General features: G+C 46.0%; 1 protein-coding gene across 6 annotated transcripts in view; it reads right to left on the reverse strand.

The window, feature by feature from the left end:
- Positions 1-7,284, reverse strand: part of ralgps1 (Ral GEF with PH domain and SH3 binding motif 1) — a 170,851-nt gene that overhangs the window by 57,142 nt on the left and 106,425 nt on the right. The window lies entirely within an intron of this gene.

Below are 7,284 nucleotides of genomic sequence, written 5' to 3' on the forward strand. Positions count from 1 at the left end.
AGGAATGGAAGGAGCCATTATAGCTGAGAGACCACTCAACTCCCAGATCAGATTGTAGCCTTTCACATTAAGATGGCTGGAAAGGCTGTTTTTTTTTTTTTTTGGTCAGTCTGCCCAAGGATACATCCTTAAGCAAACTGAAAGAGTCTAATCTTACGCTGAGTCAATCAGGGGAAACTACTCTCACAAAGTGGATCAATTTATTCTAAATTTTCCACAGTTCAAAATAACTTGTTAGTCTTGGATGGTTTCTTTTATTCTTTTACTCTGAGGAGATTTGACACTTAACTGACCATCTATACATAATTCCTAGAAGTGCAAAAAGGATTGGAGCAGACAGTAATCATGAAGAATTTCAGAAAGAGAGAGACAAAGACAGGGGTACTTAAGTATAAGTATTATACTATTATACTGAATTTTAAAATTCAGCCCATGTAGAAACCTATTAGTCAGCCGTACATGCTGCAGCAAGAGAGAGCAGGGCTTGCACAACCATTAGAGAACACTCCCAACGAAAAACAAAGAGGATCAAAATAAGTCATTTGTCAATTGACAATTCCCCTGTCAACAATAACCAGATCTGCACAATACAATAAGTGACAGGGCAGCAGAGACTGGCACACACATGGCACCAGGCTGGCTGGCCCGTCACCAGGAGCCAGCTGCAGACACAGCCACCACAATGGCTCCTTGTTGCCAAACGGCGCCACTGAGGAGCCCACGCTTTTTTAAAGCATTTGCTCGGGGCTAACATTTCTCCCTATATCAGTCCTGAAAATGTGATACATAATGTGTTCCTGACGAGACTGCCGACTTTACAGTTTCTGATAAAGGGGTATTTGGGGTTTCATGGCTTATGGGAAAAAATACACTTCAAGTAACTCCAAATCAGCTGACACAGCCACGTTATACAGTCAGAACATCTGTGGCGATCTGACCGACTGCCCTTCTTACCAGATGATGATGTATTCTGCACGCCCACTTAGCTCAGCAATATTCTGCAAACCATTTGTCAGCACAAGCTAATTTTTCTCTGGAGCTAATCAGGAGACAAAGACATGATGCAGGCTCGCTCATGGCAGGGGCATCAATGCTACGGCGCGCCGCCGCACATAAAACTGGAGACGCCATGAACTCAGGGGTTCTGGTAGCGGCGGTTTACACAGAACAGGGCGTCGATCCAATCTGGGCCTTTTGAAGCGAAGATCTGGCCCTGCCGGAAGGGTAAATCGGAACATATGCCTGTGGCTGATGATGTCACGATGGATTGTCAGGGGGGGAAAAAAAACAAAACATAAAAACCGGGGGAGAATAAAAACAGTGTCTGACTGAACGCAATCAGTCACTGAGACACATTCACATTATTAATCCGCTGTGGAAGCGTGTGTGAGAGAGAGCGGTGCGTGTGCGTTTCTGCTATGACACGCACTCTTTCATCCCGTGGCGTATCGGTCTGTGGAGCGGCCATGATGGCCCGCAGAGCCAGGCTCCCGCGGTGGTGATCCGAGCTGCGACTGATCCGCAGCCCTCTGCCTCCCCGTTTATGGCTTTTATTACCGATGATGTCTGCGGGCTGGGGGCGCGTTGGGTCGCACTGCTGACGCTGCATTCGCGCAGAGCAGGCGCGCTGTTAACGCGGCGCTAATGAGCGCTCGTGCGGTGTTAATGCGGCGAGGGCGGACCACTGAGAGCTCAGCTCTAACAGCTCTCCAATGCAACCCCGGTGAACCATTAATGCAGTCCCCAAACGGCTCGTGAATGCAGCACAAAGTGAATGACTGTTGCAATACTCAAATAGCACTAAAGGAACCAAGTGTAGCACTAGTTACGCACTGATGCAACACTAACCAAGCACCCAGCACTCAGTACTGCCAAAGCACTTCTGCACTTCAAATGCAGCTTCTGCACAACATCAATGTAGCTTGCATGCAGCATGCTGCTTCACAATGTCTTCCATTCCACTGCAATGGGACAGTTTGCTCTTAAAACTTATTTTGACTCTCAATAAATGTATTGACACATCAGCATTGTACTGAAATAGTGGCCAAGCTCATTCCTTGCCATGCATTCATCCAAAGACAAACAGGTTAGGCTACTTGGGGGGTGGGGGGCATTCCCAGTTGCTGCAAAAAAAAATCACACGCACTCATCCTACCCTGAATAAATAAAGGTTAATAAGATAATAAAATTAAATTAAAACTTACTTTTCGCAGTTTATTTTTCTTAGATTTTCTGTTTAAACTGTAATCCATTTTTCAGCAATTGAATAGTGTTCTATAAAAAGGCATCATTCTTAATACATATTGTGCGCGTGCGCGTGCGTGCGCGTGTGTGTGTGCATGTGTCTGTGTGGTAGGAACAACACAAGTGGGCACTAAAATTACAGCCCCTCTTCTCTGGAAGAGACATTAAATGCTGTAAAGTATGATGCATGTGAATCTACTTTACAGGCTGTCTAATGGCATGCAGCAGAGTAACCAGGACCAACAGCTTTGTTTAGTGTTTAGCATTTCAATTTGCATGCCAGCATTACCTACATATTGCTGTTGGCTATTATCCTTTAGTGCAACATAAAAATGACATTCTGCATCATATAAAATGACATTCTGCATCATATAATAATATGTCAATCAGTGAGGTAATGTTCTAAACTTCTGCATTTATTCCCATTGGCATCAACACTGGTTAAAGTCACCATTTTAAAGACCGGTTACGAAGACCAGGACCTACAGGCAGATCTGTTTTGGAATGTTTCATTCTGCGGCTGTCATGCGGGCAGTACTGAGTTAATTCATTCATCCACTCATTCATTCATTAATTTCAAAGGAAACTTCCATATCCATTTCCTGTTTGGGGGAGAGGCACAAACGATCACCTCTTCAACCGCTTCCATGGCGCAGGCATTAATTAACGAATGCTGAGCAATTAGCTGCAAGTCATTACACATGAAAATACACTTGAATTCAATCTCTTCCATATAGGTCAATTATTGTTTGCTTTCGACGGATAGATTGGTTGCCACTGCAATAGAGCAACTGCATTCGCTTCAGATACAAGGGTGTCTTTTGTCCTTGCACCTGCTGTGGATTATAGATGAGACTAAATCCAAACTGCAACAGCATGGGGCAATCCCAAGGTCCGTTAATTAAGACTCGCTCGGCCAATGACAATCTACTACTGTCGCGCAGGGTCCAATCACATCATGTCAGTGCTTAAGCATTCCAGGCTGGCTAACAGCTACAGGTGTGTTCTCATGAATGGAGTAGAATAACAGAAAGTTAAAAGTCTGACACATTCAGAATCGGATTCCGGCTTGCTCCAGAACATGTGGAACACGTATGTTCATGGCAGCTCCTTTGATCGTATGTTGTTATTTAAGAGTTCACCTCATAAAACCTACGACAATTCTTACAGCAGGAAATTATTTAAAATGTTTCGTCATAAAAAAGGTTTCATATCCTTTTAAAAAAATTATTAAAAAATAATCTGATCATGTTTTTTCCTCAAAGCAAAGTCCTAGTTGTTTAATTTACACATTGGAAAGAACCTCTGCCGCTCACTTACTGTTTCTCTTAGGCAATTGTAAATAAGATTTTAACCAACAGTGTCACTAGACATATTCCCTCCGATGTCAGAACAGGGATTCTGACCAGGGTACCAGAAGCACAGATGCTTCTTTTGTGATTCTCTTCCATTCCCCCTCCTGAGGCTCCAGGTGCCACACTGTGTGTGCAGAGGGATGCCGGCGATGACAGCTTGAGCAGGGCAGATGTTTGCGGGCTTGTGAATTTACGAGTTTACTCAGCTATGGGGCGTCAACCTTTGGCCGGTCCGTCTGCCCCCTGGGGCCAAGATTGGACAAAAGAGCCAAGGTCTACTTCAGGTAATGAGCTAACCCTGTGGCCCTTCTCCCAATCCTCTACATCTCCCCTGGGGTCCTTGGGCTAAGGAGCTGCTCAAATGATAAAAAACACAGGTCACCTAAAACATCTTAAAACCTTCTAAGGTGATCTGTTCCATAATAAATTCACAATTTATACAAAAAAAAAATTAACCATCGCTGGGCTGCTGGGCAGCTCACTTGGTAAAAGCGCCACATGAGCAAGCACCACGGTATGGCCCATCTCAGCGCTGACTGGCCAACACACAATTGGCTTCACGTCGCCCAAGGGATATATGGGAGGGATTCAGTCAGCAGGGATAGCATAGTGTTTATTGCTCAAGTGATCTCTGTTGGCCATCCAGGTGCCCGTGGCTGGCTCTCTGCACACGTGTATGATTGGGACTCCACCACCCCCGCTCTGCGTGTGCGCAGCTTGTGCTTGCGGTGTGAAAAGAAGCAGCTGGCAAGCACTCAATGTTTTGGAGAACAACCGTAAGTTGTCTTCACTCTCCATCGCTGGCAGCATATATGAGCATGCTTGTATATTGTTTGCAAATTAGGCATTCCAAATTTGGGTGGGATTGGAGATGGCTATTCAATAAAAGAAATAAAAATTAAAAAAATTCACCATCGCTGTAAGGACACTTTGGTTTCACTGAAAATGGTTGCATCACCATTTTTTTATTGTGTTTATTAATGGCTTTCATACTAGACTGCTCACTCTCAAAAGACATTTCAAGTATGACTGTACATCCAGTAAGGAACAAAGAGCTCATGCAGGAGTAAAGTGAGCACAAGAGACTAACAAATGCCATGAGAAGCAGTTGGAAAATGGGAAGAATCCTTTTAAAATATCATCCAAATGTGCTGCCGGTTACTGCTGCTTATTGGAATGCGGAAATGCTTTCATAAACAACTCCCTGTAGGTCATTTTGGCAAGGCTATCACTCTCTTCCCATCATCCATGTCTGCAAATCTGCATCCCTTGGGTAGAAGGCCAGCCCTCACCATAAAAAGCATAAAAGGTGCTTAACAGCTCTCATAAGCTTATCCTCCTGTTTCTCCCTCAGAATCTGAACAGTAGTAAAATGCATGCAATAATCCAAAGTCACCTGTTAAATGCTGACTCATGGAACACATGAGCTCTATATGTGTAGTACAGTCATTAATCATTTGAGTCGCCATTCACTATGGTGATTTCTTTCCAAAATTCAAAATTCATCAAATGAAAACAGAAACCCCCCTCTAAAGAAAACAGAGACGTCCATCAGCCTTCACCTCTTTAGCAAACCTGCCTCTTGCTTAAAAAAAGAGGAACACTCGACTTATTGATGTCTGACATTAAGTGCTCCTTAAAAGCGGGGCACTGCCCGTGACGAATTCCCACCGAGAGGCCTGAACTGAGCGCTGTCTGTCAGGCGTAGAGCTGACAAAGGGGCTGGGCCCGGCTGAATGCCTGCGTGATGTATGGAGCACCTCGCATCCTGGTGTTTAACAGCGCTGGCTCCGCCCCCTCCCAGGCAGAACAGACTCGCCGTTGGGGATCTGAAGAGGACCCGGCTCTCAGCTCAGGGGTGAACCCCGTTACCCAGTGTGACAGCCTAAGATAAAGACCACACACTCAGAGAGGGCGGTCTTACAGGGCAACACACACGCACACGCACACATGCATGCATAGACACACTCAGAGACAGCAGTCAGACAGGGCAGCGCACACACACACACACACACACACACACACGCATACACACACAAACACACACGCATGCATACACATACTCAAAGAGGGAGATCAGAGACCCCTTCATATGACTAATTCCTTCATAACAAATTCCTCCATGAAACACACGCATGCATGCACAGGTAACAAAAAATACTGGCACAGACGCACATATGCGCACACAAGCACACACAAACAGCCACGCAAAAAAGACACAGCTATCAGATTTGGCCAACACTACTACAGACTGAGCTACACATACATCCTGACATTAATGAGACAATCACACCAAGCAATAATGGCACACAAAGGCCTTGTTTATTGCCCTGACGACAGAGACAGGGAGGAAGGAAACAAAACAAAACAAACGTCGCGGCCGATGCTGAACAATCGATCTGCAGCCACAGTTGGGGTTCAGGGGCGCACGCACCTGCTGGGGCCGCTGGCGCCCCGCGATTTCGCGCCGTCTGCCTTATTCCCGCCTAAACACGGTCAGAGTGCACCTTCCCCTCCGCTTCTCTCTGTGCGCGCACCCTGAAAAGCGTTAAGGTGGACAAACCCTGCTAGCGACGCTAAGTAAAAAAATCCCTACTTACAATGTCTTTTACCATTACCTGAAAAAAAGAGAAATGCTTGCAATGGAGCTGCCATGGAAATGGTGAGCAGCACAGGGGTGGCGGCGGAGCGTAAAGAATAGCGGGAAGGGTCAGGCAGAGGCCTGCCCCACTCGCTGCGCGTCACGGTTGGAGGTGACGTCAAGACGTCTCATTCGAAAAAAGGTCAAGGAATCACCACCTGTGACCCACAAACCACAAAGCCATAAAAGTTTCAGTACGCCGACTCCAGACCCAGGTCCTGACCCTCACGGAACGTCTGTCCCGGCACTTAGGACATAAATGAATGGGGCAAAGGAAACCATTTCAAAACAGTCCTTGAAAAAAAACGACGCACAAAAAAAAAACTAAAAACCAGGTGTTGTATTACTTTGTGAAATGAAAAAATTCACCCTTATGTAACAGGAGAGAATAACACAAACACAGGCTGTAGCCAGGTATACACAGGACCTTCCAATCCCACATGACTAATTCCTCCTTAACACTGGCAGGGATTTTTACAACTGAATTTAGTTCAGCGCCCAGAGGATTGGACAATTACGCACTAGCTAATAACTCAACCAAACCCATACTTGTTCCACAAATGAGAAAAACAAACTAAACTGAGGATGCCAGAAGGTGAGAAAAATCAAAGGCTCCAAAACTAAATATAAAGTCTGTAAATGTAAAGCTTGTTCACCATACTGCCCTCTGCAGGCGGTCCTGTGCAGCTGTACCCAGGGACCTGTCTACAGACGCCTCTATCCTGCATATAGCCTGGCTCGGATGCATGCCTGGCTGGGTACTGACTACTGTGACATCACCTCGTTCCCTGCAATGGCTCCGGACAGAAATAGCAGTGGAGGGGAGAGGGAGAGGTGGTGTGTGTAGGGTGGGGGGCAAGGATGTGGGGTGGGTCGGGGGCTGAGGTTTGTAGGCTTGTATCTCATGCCTGTGGGTCTCCATGTGCCAGTGGGAGGAGACAGGGGAGGTTCCATCCACAACCTGACTACTTGTTGAAACTCTGTGCCAGAGCTCTTTCCTTAAGAACAGGGGAGAGAGAGAGCAAGAGAGAGAGAGAGAGAGAC

The sequence above is a fragment of the Anguilla anguilla genome, chromosome 10, assembly GCF_013347855.1.
Source record: "Anguilla anguilla isolate fAngAng1 chromosome 10, fAngAng1.pri, whole genome shotgun sequence".
Classification (NCBI taxonomy): Eukaryota; Metazoa; Chordata; class Actinopteri; order Anguilliformes; family Anguillidae; genus Anguilla; species Anguilla anguilla.